General features: G+C 39.8%; 1 pseudogene across 1 annotated transcript; it reads left to right on the top strand.

Moving 5' to 3' along the window:
• The first annotated feature begins 9,033 nt into the window (after positions 1–9,033).
• On the top strand, positions 9,034–17,858 carry LOC308257806 (ATP synthase subunit d, mitochondrial-like; annotated as a pseudogene). Its single transcript has 3 exons — positions 9,034–9,130; positions 9,929–10,088; positions 17,467–17,858. The product of its transcript is annotated as an ATP synthase subunit d, mitochondrial-like (transcript).
• The last annotated feature ends 1,669 nt before the right edge of the window (positions 17,859–19,527 follow it).

The following is a 19,527-nucleotide window of genomic DNA, read 5'->3' as shown; positions in this document are numbered from 1 at the left end:
AAAGTATACTGCTAAGTAATCAAATAATATATGAAGGAAAGTTTCCCTTTCTAGAAACATTCTAGCTAATAAATAAAGAGGTTTACAAACAAACACACACCCAACATACATACATATGTGTATCGCCAGTGGTCAGCAAACTCATTAGTCAGCAGAGCCAAATATCAACAGTACAACGATTGAAATTTCTTTTGAGAGCCAAATTTTTTAAACTTAAACTTCTTCTAATGCCACTTCTTCAAAATAGACTCGCCCAGGCCATGGTATTTTGTGGAAGAGCCACACTCAAGGGGCCAAAGAGCTGCATGTGGCTTGCGAGCTGCAGTTTGCCAACCACGGGGTAACCAATATAATAAAAAATATATATCACTATTCTGAACCTCTAAAAAGTAGGTGAACCAAATAGTCAATATGAATGGCTGCTAATATTATACAAAAAAGAGACCATCATGTGTCTCCAAGCATATGGAAGAACACAATACCACTTGAGTAGGTTTGCAAAATAAATAAATAAATAAATTTGAGCCGAAATCTGAGCAAGCTTCTATACCTGACTACCAATTTATAAAAAAATACAGAGGAAAGGTGAAAATAAATGATACTTTACAGATACAATCAGCAAAATGCAGACTCTGAGAAATTTTACTGAACAAACATCCCAGTTTCTTTAACAAAAAATTACAAGAAAATGATTCAATATAATAGTGCAGAATTATCTCCTAACACTCAACAGCACTGGGATTTAAAATACAGACTTTAAGCATCAGAGAGACTTACAGTCATATGCCATTTATCTACTATTTGCATGGAGAAATTAATTTAACCTCTTGAAGCTTAAGTTTCTTTACTTGTAAAATGGTAATACTGATAGTACCTGTCTCATAGGGTTGCTGTGAGGAGAGAATGCACATGAAATATTTAGCTCATTGCCTAACTTACGTTATAGTCACAATAAAATAATAATTCCTCATCATTAGGAAATGTATGTTGAATGAGTGATTAAATGAATGATGAGAATTAATCTGCTAAAAATACTGAATGTGAATGAACTATTCTTAGCTGATAATGTCCACCATGTCATCACTCATTATTTATTGGCCAGTGGAGCTGTTGCAAGGAGGTACAAGAATAAATAAGCTATGACCTCCACTTTTGTACCTTCTCCTTTTCAAAAAGACATCATCCATGTCTTACCCCCAAGAAATACAATTAATGAAGGTGTCAAGGCCCACTCCCAGTCTGCTGGGAAGAACTTTTAGTAAGGAGGGCCACCAAATGTTTGCACTTTCATATGGAACCTGCTTGCTCCCTGTCATAATCTGCCTTATGGAAGGATTTCAAAATCACTTAACATTCTTACAGATACTGGCTTCTCCTACCTGGCTCTCTTCTGCTCTAGCTACTCCCACCTGTTCCTCTTTCCATCCACAAGGTGGTTTTTTTTACTCCATAAACCTCCTGAGGATCAGAGGCCTAGAACATTCATCTGTATGACTTGGATGAGGAAGAGAATAAACAAGTTTGGCAGAATGTTAAGAGAACAAATACTTCCTCATTAGAGAAAAGACAACTGACCTACTTAAGAGTTGCAATACAAATGACTGATGCAGTACAGTTCCCACCTTATAAACACTCAACCTAAAAATGAGTCAGACAGACACTACTACCCTACCCCAGCCCCGACCCACTAAGCTGCTGTTGCCATGGAAACCACTAGAGGCAGGAAGGGGAAAATAAACTAAAGGTTTTAGACCAGTGGTCGGCAAACCGCAGCTCGCGAGCCACATGCGGCTCTTTGGCCCTTTGAGTGTGGCTCTTCCACCAAATACCACCTGCGGAGTGCGATTGAAACTTCGTGGCCCATGCGCAGAAGTCAGTTTTCGGCCTGGGCGAGTCTATTTTGAAGAAGTGGCGTTAGAAGAAGTTTAAGTTTAAAAAAATTTGGCTCTCAAAAGAAATTTCAATCGCTGTACTGTTGATATTTGGCTCTGTTGACTAATGAGTTTGCAACAGTTAACTAAACAGTTAACCACTGTTTCAGACAATCAGGGGTTCAAAATAAAAGGAAAGAAACTGAGCTTGTCTTCCCAAGCAACATCTCAAGTTTGTTTGCAGAATTCTGTTTTACTGAAATTCCATATTTATCAAGAGCCATGGTTAGCAAGCAGAACTTTTTAAAAAGACGACTACTTCTAATGGGAGCTTTTGCAATAATATTCTATTAGGTTTGGGCTAACTTTTCAATAATGATGTAAGAGATTCATTTTTAAATTTTTTTAATTTAGTTTTTTATTGTTGACACTATTGCAAATATCCCCTATCCCCGACCTCCCTTTGGAGAGATTATCAGTGTTTTAATCAGTGACAGAGGTGGCCCTGATTTTGAGCATCCTTGGCAAAGCATCCTCAGCCAAAGGCATTCACTCATAAGTACAATTCACAGCCACCACACATATGTAAGACAACCCCAGTCACTGCTAGCACATGTAATACAACAGACAAGAAGCTCCCTGGAGCTATTATTCTTTGGGGTCTCTGGATGACAGAAACCTGGGACAGTCCATAGCAAAGCCTGCCCCTTGGAGGAAGGCCAACACACAAAGAGAAGTTCATCTGAAACATGAATAAAGAAAGTGAAGGGGGAAGAGAAAGTGTGAGGTGGGGTGAATGGGGGAAAGAGGGGCTGAACAGAAGAGAGAGGTGAGCAGGTGAGAGAGGCGAGCAGGTGAGAGAGGCGGTGAGTGGGGAGAGAGGGAGAGAGAAGAAGAGAGAGGGGGTGAGGAGGCTGAGGAAAGAGAGGAGTAAAGGGGAGTGGATTTAGATGAAGTCATTTGAGTTCCTACAAGTTGTGTACTTCCTAGTTACCTAAACTAATATAGTCTCGTTATGCTTAATATAATCTGAATATTTTATATTTATGTTTTGTCCCTTACAAGCAAGAGTCCAGCTAATACAGCTTCTGTCTCAGACTCACTGATTTATTTCCTGGCTTGTCTCCTCCCTGATCACTCAGCAGGCTTCCACCTGTGCTTCTAGGTGCAGCAGCCCTTACTAGTTGTGTGATCAGGGCCCTCATTTCCCTCACTGTATTGCTGGATACACCTTGAATAGTACTAAAACTCATTGCAAATATTGTTGAACAGCTTTCTTAAACAGTGGAGATGCACTTGTAAGGGCCACAAAAGATAGGTCGCAAATATTTGCATTTGTAGAATAAATGCAGTTGAACAGTGAAATATTTTGTGTAACTAGTAGGCATTTGTTTATTTCAGGTTTTGTTGGGATTTTTAAATTATATTTTTATTGATTTCAGAGAGGATGGGAGAGGGAGAGAGAGATAGAAATATTAGTGATGAGAGAGAATCATTGATTGGCTGCCTCCTGCATGCCCCACCCTGGGGATCGAGCCTGCAACCTGGCTATGTGCCCTGACCAGGAATCAAACCATGACCTTCTGGTTCATAGGTTGATGCTCAGCCACTGAGCCATGCTGGCCAGGCTATTTCAGGTTTTTAACCAAGGTTCTAATCAACTTTTTTCCCTAGAAATTATATAAACTTTCAGGACCTTTTTAGATTTTTTTTTCATTTTATTACAAGAAAGACACCCACAGAGAGACCATATTTAATTCTACCTTCCTCAAACAAATATTTCCTTCCAGTTTGCATCTAATATATTCATATTTTTCCACAGGTAAAAATCGCAGTGCTATACCTTTGTCTTTCTTCTTTTTCATTTATATTAAAAAATGAAAGACTTTTCTCAACACCTGATCTTCATAAATCTATTTTTGAAAAAAATATATTTTATTAATTTTTTTACAGAGAGGAAGGGAGAGGGATAGAGAGTTAGAAACATTGATGAGAGAGAAACATGGATCAGCTGCCTCCTGCACACTCCCAACTGGGGATGTGCCTACAACCAAGGTACATGCCCTTGACCAGAATTGAACCTGGGACCCTTCAGTCCACAGGCGGATGCTCTCCAGGGGTGGGCAAACTTTTTGACTCGAGGGCCACAATGGGTTCTTAAACTGGACCAGAGGGCCGAAACAAAAGCATGGATGGAGTGTTTGTGTGAACTAATATAAATTCAAAGTAAAGGAGCGGAGGGGAGAGCAAGAGAACCGGATAGAACAGCTGGATCCGGCCCGCGGGTTGTAGTTTGCCCAAGGCTGCTCTAGCCACTGAGCCAAACCGGTTAGGGCTCATAAATGTACTTTAACAGCTTTATGTATAATATAACTATAAACATAGATAATAAATCTATTTTATATATAATTTACACACTATACATAATTTATATTCTCCAGTCATTGGACATTTTTATTTTTCCCAAATATTATGAATGGTGCTACAATGAAAGGTGGGATTATTGGGTCAAAATCTATGAAAAACTCTTATTGTATATTATGCAAAATTTGTTCTCAAAAATTTTTCCTGAGTCATCCCATCACCAGCCACATGTGGGTGTATGTATATGAATGTTCACTTATAATGCATCAGATCCTGTCTTTGATATTATCTTATTTTTATTTTTCTAATATAATAGGTATAACATGTTACCTCTTAGTGGACATCAGAAAGAGAATAACACCTAAGAAAGGGGGGAAAATAAAAGCTTGCAACTATGTAAGTTTTCTATTTCTAAATCTCTTGAAAATGAACATTATTAATGTATACTATTTATAATTCCTTTTCCTCTTTTAGAAACTGCAATTGTATGGACATGCTATCTATCAATAAGGACTCTGGTTTCATAGAGTATTAAAACAAGGATACAAATTTGTCAATTTATACTCTTCCAAAAAAGGAGTATACTTTATGAAAAACAAAACTGTACATAATAGAGAGTAAAAGTCAGAAAGGGCAAAACCTAGAGATTTCCTTTGAAAGGTTTTACACAGTCATTAAGAAGGATTAAAATTTATGAAGCAATATCATCCAAAAATATGCCATGTTTTTTCTGACACGTGAGTCATCTACCTTCCCTGTTCCAGGGTTTGAAGCTCCAAGCTGTAAAGCTTCGAGGTGCTTTATTTAGGAAGCAGGAACAGGCCGTGGTGGGGTATGTGGCCCTTGATGTGAGCTCTGGTACAATGTTTTTGAAATTCTGTCAAGAGGAAGAGCACCTCTGGGCTAGACTTAAGACTAAAACTATATACACATTTAAACAGCGGTGGGGCAGACTGCAGACTAGCTCTCCTAAAATAGTCTGGATGCATGCGAATTTGATAGACTGCCTTCAACTCCTTGTTTATCAGAGAAATGTATACAGTCTACATAAAAGTAATGGAATGGTGCCATATATCTAGGATATGGTGATCGTATTCCAAGTGCTATACTCTAAGCTCTTGGATTTCAACTATTCACCCATAGGTTTTTGTTAAGTTAAAAAAAAAAAAAAAAAGCCGGTTAAAAAACAAACTAACAATTTCTAGTCCAAAATATTCTAGAACATAGGTTATTGAGAGGTAATAATGTACTAGTATATGAAGTGCTTAGTGCATTCAGTTCTTTATTCATCCAACAATTTTTTATTGAGCACCTACTAGGCATTTGGAATTCAGTAGCATAAAGGCCAGTAAGATCCTTGCCCACTAGGAACATACATTTTGAGAAGTGGAACAAGAGAGGGCAGACTAATAAATAGAATAAATATAATGAGTATAATCAATCAATTAAGCCAATAAATGTAATGTAATAGTAGAAAATTGTGTTAAGTCCCTGAAGGAACACAGATGGATGGCAAAGTTGAGGTGATTGGGAGATACTAAAACAAAAGAGGCTCTTTGCACTTTATAGTATCTATCATTTTAAAGATTTATGCCATAGATGGATCGAGAGGGTATTATTCTAAGTAAAACAAATCTGAGAGAGAAAGACAAATACTGTATGATTTCTCTTATATGTAGAATCTTAAAAACAAAACAAAAACGAAACAGAAACAAACTCAAAAAGAGAACACACTAATGGTTGCCAGGTGTGGGGTTGGACAAAAAAGGTGAAGGGGTTGAGAAGTACAAATTGCCAGTTAAAGAATAAGTCACAGAGATATAAAGCACAGCACAGGGAATCTAGTCAATAATATTGTAATAACTATGTATGGTGTCAGATGGGTACTAGACTTATAGGAGTGGTCACTTCATAAGTTATATAAATGTCTAATCACTATGTTTTACATCTAAAACTAACATGATATTGTATATCAACTATAATTTTAAAAGAAAAATTTAAAAGTAATAAAAACAAATAAATGAAGATCTATGCTAGTCCCTCCCTCCTTTCTCTGGCCTCTAACAGTCTAGAGCTCCTGCAACGTGCCCACCCTGCATGCCCATACATACACACTCCCCTTTCAAGACTTGGCTTAATATTTGAGATTGGAAACCCTTACCCTGAAGAAGCTGCATGCCACAAGTATTCCTAACAGCCCAAATCGAGATTTGATTATTGAAACTGCAACTCAAAGGGTGTCCCCCCCCCCCCACCGCCGACCGCAATAACCAATTTTATCTTTCATATCATATTAACCAAGAAACTACTGAGTAAACAACATTTGAATGAAAGAACTGACTTTCCACCAGAAAGAGAAAAACGTATGGGTAAAAATGGCGCATCAGTATTCACACATTTTTTAACCGAAGCACTTTTCCACCGCGCAGCCCTTTTCTACGCTCATTTTCCTCCCCTGAAAGTCTGTATCAGTGTCTGCTGTCAACTTTGGACAAGTGTGGGGCTGGCTCTCCTGAGGTTAAAACAGCCCAATTCTAGTTCTCAGTACAGTCCTCACCCATGAGAAAGAAATTAGACAAACCTTACCTTGAACTGGCATCTAAAGGCTGCTTCCTAAAATCTCCAGCAACTGGGGTCAGACCAGCAAAGGATGCCTCACCTAAGACAGCAGGTGAGGAGGGGGGGCCAGTTCCAGGCTTTGACTGCCCGCACTCCTCCCTGGGTGATTGCTTCACGAGCCAGCAAGGGCAGGCATTTGATTTCCAGAATGGTCTCCTTGTCTTAAATAAAAAAACAAGTCTGCTATTGTTCTGCAGCTCTGTCCTCAAGACACAGATCTTAATTTTTTAGTTTGGCAAAACTTCAACTACAATGAAGTCCTTCAGCTACAATGACGTCAGGGAAAAGAGCCCAAAAAGGCCATACCTAGAACCTTGTTGGATCTTTCTGATCACAGCTTAAAGAGCTAACCAAGGAGGTCTCCTTAACCAGACTCACTTGGGATAATTTAACTTTAAGAAGCAATTCAATGGATAACAAGTTTTGTCTTGTTTTTAAATAACATACAGTCATCAAGAAAGAATTAATCACCTGTAGTGCTTGTTAACGTAAGATTCTTCCAGATTCCTTGGGTTCTTATGTGGTCTGGTAAATCCACTGATCTAAAGGCACAAAAACTGTGTTTTAACTGAAAGAAATGCCAAAATGTGATATTTGGAACTTTAGCACATAGTGAGGAGAGGTTTTTAGTGGCAGCCCCTGCCCTCACACCTAGACAGGTTTTCAATTCAATTTATGTAAGGTTAGCCCTGCTTGTTCAGAGTGTTAATTACACAGCTGCCAATGATATGGACACCTATTGGCTATGTGTAGAATACACGAGAGGACGAGAGAGATCCTGGATCAGTTTATAAACAATAGAATACCAAAAATTAATTTTGCATCAGTGGGATGAAAATGTGTCTTTCCCAAGCAAAGCAGACACCCCAGCGGTGCCTGGCCTGTAGTTGCCAGAGGATCTGCTGCTTGTGTCTGGGCCATGTGGGTGGGTGTTAAAGAATCCGTATGGTAAGATGCTCATTTCCTGCATTCTAAGCAAACAGCAGGTGGACTGTGTTCCTACTGTCTTTTAACAGGCAAAGCCGCTACAAATTCCAGAATTTGGCAAGCAATGTAAGTCCATGGCAAAGGTGGAAGGGCACTGAGGGAGAAATAAGCACTTTCCACATGATAAAAAATACTATAAAGGGGCAATCTCCAGGTAGATAGTGTCAAATGTCTTTGTGTTCCTGACTTAACGGACTTGTACTTTTTATCAAGAGCCAGGTAGTTTCTTTATCACGTGGAGATTGTACCTCTCTGTTGTTAAAGTTGAGCCATGAGGCTCAGTGGTATAAGCCAAGTCCTTATAGACAAGAAGATGAAGGGGAAAGCCTGTCTCAGTCAACACCTGAAAATTGTAGACAAGGTGGGATGGTGGAAAAGTAAGCTGCCATTACATGTGAATTGACTTTGGCCTGAGGGGCAGAAGATGATAACATGGGTTTGAATAAAAAGCTAATATCAAAGGGGTTTTGACCCACTCCCCATTTGGAATCCTGGAATGAGACCTCCATGCAAGGGACTCTGCCATCCTCTGGCAAGGGGTTAGGGTGGATGGGTTGAAAAAAGTAGAAGGAGAGGCTCCCTAAGATCTATGCATGATGTGCAAAGGATATAGAAAGTTCGTGTGGCCCTGGTGAAGGTCTGGGGAGCTGTGGAGAGACTGGAAGAACCATTGGACTTGCAGAGGCCTGGAGGTGGGAAAAGGAGGCCTGCAAGATCAAAACCTTCAATGGCTGGAGGCAAAGTCAAGTCACCAAGAGACAGCAGTGGGTAACACTGCTCACCAAAAGATCACATAGAACTAGTTTTCCTGACATGGATGCTGGTGTAGACCAAACAATCGAGTCCAGGGCAAGACAAGTTAAGAGACCTCATAAGTTTTTTTCCCTACACAGGGAAACCATCTGGGAGATAAAGAAATTATATATATTGATCTCTTTCCCACACCATTTCCTGGCACAGGACTCCTAAAACCCTTGTAATTTTCCTAAGTGATAAGAGAACTAGAAGCACCTTTTGATCTAACATTTGGTCTTTGACCCTTGGGATTTCCTAGGTGATAGCAGTACCTTTTGTTCCAAAGAGATGACTCTGGGTGGGCTTCTAGATGGGAATTGGTCCCCAGAAAGACTAAGCTGTGATTAAAAGAGTGGACTTTTAAGCCCACCCCCACCCCCCACCCCCATTCTCCAGAATGGGGAGAGTGACTGAAAATGGAGGTAATGATGGATCATGCCTGTGTGATGAAGCCTCCATAAAATCCCAGCAGAAGGAGTTCGTAAAGCGTCCAAGTTGGTGAACCCAGGAGGTGTCTGGAGAAGGTATGAAGCTCTACAACCCTTCCCACATACCTTGTACTACACATCTTTTCCATGTGAATATTCATCATATCCTTTATCATATTATTTTATAATAGTCTAGTGAACAGTAAGTAAACTATTTTCCTGAGTTCTATAAGCTGCTCTAACAAATTAATGGAACCCAAGGAGGGGGTCGTGAGAACCTCTGATTTATGCACAGGTGACAAACTGGACTTTTGACTGGCATCTGAAGTTGGGGGGAGGGGTCTGGTAGGACTGAGCCCTTAACCTGTGGAATATTCAGGTAGATAGTGTCAGAATTGAGTTCAATTGCAGGACATCCAGCTACTGTTACAGAGAATTGCTTGGTGGTGAAAAGCCCCTACATATCTGTTGTCAGAAGTGTTGTGTGATAGTAGTGTGAGAGTAAAAGATACATAGGAGGAAGACTGAGGCTCTCTTTGTACCATCTTTGAGGGGAATCATAAGGGAAGGAAACAGCATTATGAAGATGGACTTTAAATTGACTAAATATTTCTTGGAAGTCTTTTAAAACAAAAGGTAGCATAGTTGCTTCCACCCCCAAAAGCAGCCCTCTGCTGTCCAGCAGGGGGTTGTGAGAAAGATCTCTCAGAAGCAGTAAAGAAACTATATTTCCTTTTGCACATCTGGTATCACAACTAACATTTATTGCGCTTTCACTATATGCCAGGTATTGGGCAAAGTGTTTTATGATCCTATTTCATTTAATTCTCACTGTGAAGTACTAGTATTACCCTCCTTTTACAGTTGAAGAAATTGAGGCAGAGACTTGCTCTGTGGACCGTGGGCCGCCAGGGTGGGTGAAGGATCTCAAGATGGCTGGCGAAAACTTGCTCTAAAAACCATTGACTAGGTAGCTTTTGGGGAGATCATACCCTGAAACCAGAAGACCATTGCCTACACCCTGAAATCCTGGAATGAGAGAGGGAGGAAAAATGGCGGAGGAATAGACAGACATGTTCTGAGCCTTGTCCTGGAGTAGAAAGAAAGAACAGCTGAGGGTCGCACGAGGAGTGTTTGTTGGCAAGTTAAGGGACAGCTAAACTCCAGAAGAAGGTGGGGGACTGCTAGACGGGGTTCCCCTGACCGGGCAGCCTCCACTGCGGCTGGGTCCCCTCCCAGAGCTACGGGCTTGGATGCGTAATCTGCGCCATCTTGAAAGGGAAAGTGGAGCTTATCGGAAGCCTGAGAATCCACAACTGCGGCACCCACCGAACAGCTGCGAGCCCCAGAACACCGGTCCCCAATTGGCACAAACACGCGGATTCAGAGGAGCTCTACACTCCACCACGGAAAGGTCAGATTTCACCTGGGATAAGGTGAGGTCTCTGGTCCTGGTGGGAGAGAGGAACGTGCGTTTTGTGAGAGCTGGAGGACCAGGGAAGTCTGTGCCTAGAAAAATCCGTGGCTGATGGGGCTGGCATAATCCGTGAATGTGGAAGGGGGTCCTCAGAGCTGCTAACAGAAGGGATCTCTAAAAAGCAACCCATTTTGATCTGATGTGCAGGGACAGCCTAAGAATTTCAAAGGTGTGCCAGCTGCTTAGACTTGCGCGCAGACCAATTGTTCGCACACTTGGGCTTTTTCCTCTTCAAATCCTTGCTTCTGATTACTAAGCCCAATACATAGGATCACCCAGTTGGGGATACCCTGGGAGACTGCAGGGGAAAGTTGTTTTTCTGGAACCTGGGGATCGGAGCGGGGAGTAACCATCGGAGAGCCAGCTCTGAGGCAGCCCACTCCCACAAACCAGTAGTGAGTGCCACAGGGAAAGAAGGCTCTAACACTGCCTAGAGAGGCCATATATAGACCTGGAAGTCAATCCAGAAACACTGCCACCCAAGGGCTGAATCACAAATTGACTCTTGTGTAATCAAAAATAAAGGAATATGAGAAATTAAGCCTACTTAAAATCAGGACTGGCTTACAACACTGAAGAGCAGTGGAACACAGGGAACTGCAATATTGTCCGGACTGAGAAACAGGTGTGCCAAACAGAACAACAGAGAAAGTGAATGACCTTCACTACTCCACATTTTATTTTTTATTTTCATTTTTTGCATCTTTTACTCAAGAAACTAATTTTTTTTCTTTTTTCCTCACTTGATTTTACCTTTTTAATTATTACATTTTTATTTTCAATCAGTATTATTACTACTACTATTTTATCTTTTTTTTTAAGTGTCATTTTATTTTCTCTTTATTTTACTTTGGGATTAGTGTTCTACATTCTATTTTCATCTTTCCTTTAGCATCGTTTTACTCTATCTCAACTCTACCTTTATGCCATCACTCTCTTCCTCACTTTTCCCTTTTCAGTGTCCTGTTTATCTTACCCCTTTCCTGCTTTAGATTTTCCCTATTCTTTCTGTTTACCCCCTGTTAAAATTTCACCCTACTTATATATCTAATATCCAATCCCCTGCTCCAAGTCCATACACACCTCTCTCTTCGCTGTCTTAACTATCCAAAAAATTGTTTTTCTCTCTGTCCTTTTGATGTTGTTTGCTTGAATGTTGATTATATCGAATTTTTATGCTTTTTTGTGAGATTGTTTTACTTATTCTTCTTTTGTTTATTTTTTGTTTGTTTTGTGCTTCTGTTTTCCCTTGCCTCACTTGATATTAGTTGGTGTTGTAGTTTGTATTAATCCCCAGGTACTTGTTGCTGGAATTTGCTTGGATTAGTGGTTGTTCTATTGGAGTTTTATCCCCATATATATAGTTTTTTCCCCTTTCTCTCTTAGTCTCTTTCTTGTCTCTCTTACTTTTTTTTTCCTTTTCCCAATTTCATTTTGACACTCCTTTTATTTTCTTTCTTTCTTTTTCCTCTTCTTCTTTCTCTCCTATCCCCTAATTTGCCTTTCTCTGGTGGTCACCTTTATTGGAGGTTATTAATATCGTGAATACATTTCTGTTCAGTGCCTTGTGTGTTGTACCTGGTTGTGCTGTATTTTGTGCCTTTAAATCAACGCAGGAGAGAGAGAACTACATAACCAGACATCCAGAGAAGAGAGACCATGGGAAAACAAAGAAACAGCCCACATATGAAAGAAAAGCAGGCATCACCAGAAAAGGAAGTAAACGAAATGGAGGCAAGCAACCTTCCAGAGAAAGAATTCAGAGAAATGGTCATAAGGTGGCTGAAAAGAATGGAAGACAAATTCGACAATATGAGCAAGAACCAAGAGGAAATGAAGAAGAACCAAGAAGAAATGAAAAATGACATCGCGGCTGTAAAGAACTCAATAGAAAGCATCAAGAGTAGACTAGAAGAAGCAGAGGACCGCATCAGTGAGCTAGAAGACAAGATGGGAAAAAATACCCAAGTAGAGCAGCTTCTAGAAAAAAAAAATTAAAAAGCAGGAGGAGAGCCTAAGGGAACTTTGGGACAACACGAAACAAAACAACATCCGCATAATAGGGGTTCCAGAAGGAAAGGAAGCTGAGCAAAGAATAGAAAACCTGTTTGAAGAAATAATGACAGAAAACTTTCCTGATATAGGGAAGAAAAAACCCACACAAATCCAAGAAGCTCACAGAGTCCCAAGCAAAATGAACCCCAAAACACCGACACCAAGGCACATCATAATTAAATTGGCAAACACCAACGACAAAGTAAGAATCTTAAAAGCGGCAAGAGAGAGACAGAAAGTTACCTACAAAGGAACCCATATCAGACTAGCAACTGATTTCTCAACAGAAACTCATCAGGCCAGAAGGGAATGGAATGAAATATACAAAGTCATGCAAAGGAAGGGTCTGAATCCAAGAATACTGTACCCAGCAAGGCTATCAATCAAAATTGAAGGTGAAATCAGGAGCTTCACAGACAAAAAAAGGACTAAGGGAATTTATTACCACCAAACCAGCAATGCAAGAAATGCTAAAGGGTCTGCTGTAAAAAAAAGAAATAGGAAGCGAAGAAGGAACACAGGGGTAAAGAATAAAAATGGGGACAGCCCTGACTGTTTTGGCTCAGTGGTTAGAGCGTCAGCCTGCGGACTGAGGGGTCTTAGGTTCGATTCCGGTCAAGGGCATGTACCTTGGTTGCGGGCACATCTCCAGTAGGAGATGTGCAGGAGGCAGCTAATCGATGTTTCTCTCTCATCGATGTTTCTAACTTTCTATCCCTCTCTCTTCCACTCTGTAAAAAATCAATAAAATATATTTTTTAAAAAATGGGGACAAATAAATACCTATCAATAATAACTTTAAATGTAAATGGATTAAATGCCCCAATCAAAAGACATAGGGTAACGAACTGGATAAGAAAACAAGACCCATATATCTGTGTCTACAAGAAACCCACCTCAGAAAAAAAGACACACACAGACTGAGGGTGAAGGGATGGAAAAAGGTTTTCCAGGCAAATGGAACTGAAAAAAAAAGCTGGGGTAGCAATACCTATATCTGACAAATTAGATCTCAAAGTGAAGGACATAACAAGAGATAAGGAAGGCCACTTCATAATACTAAAGGGAGTAATCCAACAAGAAGAAATAACTCTGGTAAACATATATGCACCCAATACAGGAGCACCCAAATACATAAAAAAAAACTCCTGGAGGATATCAAGGGAGAGATTGACAGCAATACAATCACAGTAGGAGACTTTAAAACCCCACTATCACCATTGGACAAATCCTCTAAACAAAAAATCAGCAAAGAAACATCAATCCTAAATGACTCACTAGTCCAGATGGAATTAATTGACATCTTCAGAACATTTCACCTCAAAGCCACAGAATATACATTCTTCTCAAGTGCACATGGGTCTTTTTCAAAGATAGACCATATGTTGGGACATAGGCAAAGTCTCTTCAAATTCAAGAAGATAGAAATCATATCAAGCATCTTCTCAGACCACAGTGGCATAAAACTGGAAATCAACTACAATAAAAACAACCCAAAGAAATCAAACACATGGAGACTAAACAGCATGCTATTAAACAATGACTGGGTTACCAGAGAAATCAAGGAAGAAATAAAAAACTTCATGGCAACAAATGACAATGAAAACACAACAATCCAAAATCTATGGGACACAGCGAAAGCAGTCTTGAGAGGGAAGTTCATAGCTCTACAAGCCTACTGCAAAAAACAAGAAACAATGCTAATAAATTACCTAACCCTACAACTCAAAGAGTTAGAAAAAGAGCAACAAGAAAAGCCCAGTGTAAGCAGAAGGAAGGAAATAATAAAGATCAGAGCGGAGATAAACGACATAGAGACCAAAGAAACAATACAAAAGATCAACAAAACCAAGAGCTGGTTCTTTGAAAGGATAAACAAGATTGATGAACCCCTAGCCAGGCTCACCAAGAAGCAAAGAGAGAGGACACAAATAAACAAAATCAGAAATGAAAGAGGTGAAATAACAACAGATGCCGCCGAAATATAAAGGATTGTTAAAAAATACTACGAACAACTCTATTCCAACAAACTGGACAACCTGGAGGAAATGGACATATTCCTAGAAAAATACAACCTTCCAAAATTCAATCAGGAAGAATCTAAACATCTCAATAGGCCAATAACTATGGAAGAAATTGAAGCAGTCATCAAAAAGCTTCCGGCAAACAAAAGCCCGGGGCCAGACGGCTTCACAGGAGAGTTTTACCAAACATTCAAGGAAGAACTAAAACCTATCCTCCTCAGACTATTCCAAAAAATTCAAGAGGAAGGAACACTTCCAAGCTCCTTCTATGAAGCCAGCATCACCCTAATACCAAAACCGAATAAAGACAACACAATGAAGGAAAATTACAGGCCAATATCCCTGATGAACATAGATGCCAAAATCCTCAACAAAATTCTAGCAAATCGGATCCAGCAGTACATCAGAAAGATCATACACCATGACCAAGTAGGATTTATCCCAGGAATGCAAGGATGGTACAATATCTGCAAATCAATAAATGTGATACATCACATAAACAAATTGAGAGATAAAAATCACATAGTCATATCAATTGATGCAGAAAAAGCATTTGACAAAATCCAACACCCTTTCTTGATAAAAACTCTCAACAAGGCGGGAATAGAAGGATCATACCTCAACATAATAAAAGCTATATATGATAAACCCACAGCTAACATCATACTCAATGGGCAAAAACTAAAACCATTTCCCCTAAGAACAGGAACAAGACAGGGGTGCCCACTCACACCACTCCTTTTGACATAGTACTGGAAGTATTAGCCATTGCAATTAGACAAGAAGAAGAAATAAAAGGCATCCAAATTGGAAAAGAAGAAGTAAAGCTGTCCTTATTTGCAGATGGCATGATATTGTACATAAAAAACCCGAAAGACTCCATCAAAAAACTAACAGACTTAATACATGAGTTTGGCAATGTAGCAGGATACAAAATTAATGCCAAGAAATCTATGGCATTTCTATACATCAATAGTGAACTTACAGAAAGAGAGACTAAAAAAGCAATCCCATTTACCATCGCACCAAAAAAATTAAGATACTTAAGAATATACTTAACCAAGGAGGTAAAAGACCTATACACAGAAAACTACATGACGCTGAAAAAGGAGATAGAGGAAGATGTAAACATATGGAAGAACATACCATGTTCATGAATTGGTAGAATCAACATCATTAAAATGTCCATACTACCCAAAGCAATCTATAGATTCAATGCACTCCCCATTAAAATACCAACGGCATATTTCACAGACCTAGAAAGAACTCTCCAAAAATTCATCTGGAATAAAAAAAGACCTTGAATAGCCACAGCAATCCTGAGAAAGAAGAATAAAGTAGGAGGGATCTCGATACCAGATTTCAAGCTGTATTACAAAGCCACTGTCCTCAAAACAGCCTGGTACTGGCACAAGAACAGACATATAGATCAATGGAATAGAATAGAGAATCCAGATATCGACCCAAAACACTATGCCCAATTAATATTTGACAAAGGAGGCATGAACATACAATGGAGTCAAGACAGTCTCTTCAATAAATGGTGTTAGGAAAATTGGACAGATACATGCAAAAAAAATGAAACTAGATCACCAACTTATACCATACACAAAAATAAACTCAAAATGGATACAGGACTTAAATATAAGACGGGAAACCACAAAAATACTAGAGGAATCCACAGGCAGCAAAATCTCAGACATATGCTGAAAGAACTTCTTCACTGATACTGCCCCTAGGGCAACGGAAGCCAAAGAGAAAATAAACAAATGGGACTACATCAAAATAAAAGCTTTTTCACAGCAAAAGAAACCATCAACAAAACAACAAGAAACCCCACTGTATGGGAGAACATATTTGCAATGTTATCACTGATAAAGGTTTAATCTCCAACATCTACAGGCAGCTTATACAACTTAATAAAAGGAAGATAAATGATCCAATAAAAAAATGGGCAACGGACCTAAATAGAATCTTTTCGAAAGAAGACAGAAGGAAGGCCAAGAGACACATGAAAACATGCTCAAAGTCACTAATTATCCGAGAGATGCAAATCAAAACGACAATGCGATACCATCTCACACCTATCAGAATGGCTATCATCAACAAATCAACAAACGACAAGTGTTGGCGAGGATGCAGAGGAAAAGGAACCCTCGTGCACTGCTGGTGGGAATGCAGACTGGTGCAGCCACTGTGGAGAACAGTATGGAGTTTCCTCAAAAAACTGAAAATGGAACTCCCATTTGACCCAGTAATCCCACTCCTAGGAATATATCCTAAGAAACTAGAAACACCAATCAGAAAGGATATATGCACCCCAATGTTCATAGCAGCACAATTTACAATAGCTAAGATTTGGAAACAGCCTAGGTACCCGTCAGCAGATGACTGGATCAGAAAACAGTGGTACATCTACACAATGGAATACTATGCTGCCATAAAAAAGAAGGAATTCTTACCATTTGTAGCAACCTGGATGGAATTGGAGAACATTATGCTAAGTGAAATAAGCCAGTCAATGAAAGAAAAATACCACATGATCTCACTCATTTGTGGATAATAAAAAACATTATAAACTGATGAACAAAAAGGTAGATACAGAGGCAGTAAAGCTTCAAACAGACTGTCAAATTACAGCGGGCAGGTTAGGGAGAGGTGGGGGAAATAAGAGATCAACCGAAGGACTTACATGCATGCATATAAGAATAACCAATGGATGCAAAACATTGGGGGGTGAGGGCATGTATGGGAGTGGGGTGGGGGGGCAATGGTAAGATATGTACACATATAATACCTTAATAAAAAAAAATTAAAAATGCAAACAAAACAAAAGAAAAAAAAAGAAATCCTGGAATGAGACCCTCACCTCCAGGTTGGCTACTCTACCTGAGAAACCACCTGCTATTGACTGGGCTTAATACAAGGCCAATGGAGTGAAGGCGGCTTAGTAGATGACTTTGAGAAGAAGTTTAATGCCCTGAAGTTTCCTATGCCAGAGGATAAATACAGTGCCATGATGGATGCTGAAGAAAAAGAAGATGTGAAAAGTTGTGCTGAGTTTGTGTCTCTCTCAAAGACCAGGATTGAGCAATATGAGAAAGAGCTGGAGAAGATGAAGAACATAATTCCATTTGACCAGATGACCATTGAGGATTTGAATGAAGTCTTCCCAAAAACCAAATTAGACAAAAAGAAGTATCCCTACTGGCCTCACAAGCCAATTGAGAATTTATAAACTTGAGTCTGAGAGGAAGCTCTGGTTCTTGTATAATAAACTCTGGACATTAAAAATAATCAGATAGTGAAAAAAAAAACACAGTTGAGGCACAGAAAAATGAAGTAACTTTCTCAAAGTCAGTGATGGGGTGAGGACTGGATCTCAAGCACTCAGATGTAGAACCCATACTCTTAACCTCTATGTTACATGTTCTTAAAAACCTTCTTTTTGTGTTATATTCCGGGTGTCCCCCCAAAAATATACATACTTTAACAGCTGATAGATTAATTGTGACAATGAAATGCATTTTAATAAACTCTGCTTTTATAATTATGCATAGTGTGTGTATACATTTTTGGCAGACACTCTATATTTCAAAGAGTTTCCCACATAGGTCTCTATCACTTGACCAAGAATGTTTTTTGAAATTTCATTTGATGATTAAAGAGAAAAGCTACCAGGAAATTTAGTGTGGTACTTTATATAAATATTAGAGGCCTGGTGCACGAAATTCATGCATGGGGGGGGGGCGGTTTCCTCAATCTAGCCTGCACCCTCTCCAATCTGGGACATCCCTCTCACAATCTGGGACTGCTGGCTCCTAACCGCTCACCTGCCTGCCTGCCTGATTGCCCCTAACTGCTTCTGCCTGCCAGCCTGATCGCCCACAACTGCCCTCTCCTGCCAGCCTGATTGCCCACAACTGCCCTCCCTGTCGGCCTGATTGCCCACAACTGCCCTCCCCTGCCATGACCCACCTCCTCCACCAGGACCCATCTCCTCTGCACGAGGCATCAGAGACGCCAGGACCGGCATCCTCCACACCACACAGAGCTGTGGGACCCTCAGGCCTCACCACACAGAGTGGCCACCAGGCCCTGCCTCTGCTGTGCATGCAGCTGTCTTGTGGCGGCCATCTTGTGATGACATCACGCGAGGGCGTCGTGCGAGGGTGTGACGCCATGTAGGCTTTTATTATATAGGATAAATTGTGTGTATTTTTCTATACAAAGAATTATCTGGAGTGATATTCACCCAAAGATTGAGAATTGCTGGCCCTGGGTAGTAGGAATTGGAATGATTTTTACAATTTTCTTTATTCTTTCCTGATTAATTAAAACTTCTATAAGATTATGAATTTATTTTATAAGCAGAAAAATACAGTGAGTTTGCATTAGTCAGGACAGAATTGGCTTCAAGCAATAACAAATCCCAAAATCTCAGCCTTAACATATGCATTTTTTTTTTTCTGCTGCTGGTCTTGTATCTTTACAAGGGAGCTTCCTTTTGAATGGTAACTCAATAACTGAATCTACTTCTATCTTATAGCTATACTATTTCAACCCTTGGTTTCTAGGGTCACAGAAGTAGGTGATAAAAGAGAATGAAGAATTGACAGTTGCTGTAAAATGCCTCCATGGCCCCACTTTAACTGTAAGGGGTGGGAAATGTGGTCCATTATGCATCCCAGAGAGAACTAGACATAGGCAAACACAAGCAACCACTCTAGCACAATGTGATTTCTATTTTGAAGACTATAAAAAAAATTAAAAAGAACATGTTCTCCAGAGTCAGGCTACCTGAGTTAATATCCCAGCTTAGACACTTATTGATTATGTGACTTTGAGCAAGTTATTCAACTTCACTGTACCTCAGTTTACTCATCCTCCAATGAGATTAAAGGGTT

The sequence above is a fragment of the Plecotus auritus genome (assembly GCF_963455305.1).
Source record: "Plecotus auritus genome assembly, chromosome: 9".
Lineage (NCBI taxonomy): Eukaryota > Metazoa > Chordata > Mammalia > Chiroptera > Vespertilionidae > Plecotus > Plecotus auritus.
This window is presented reverse-complemented; position numbering and strand designations above follow the sequence as displayed.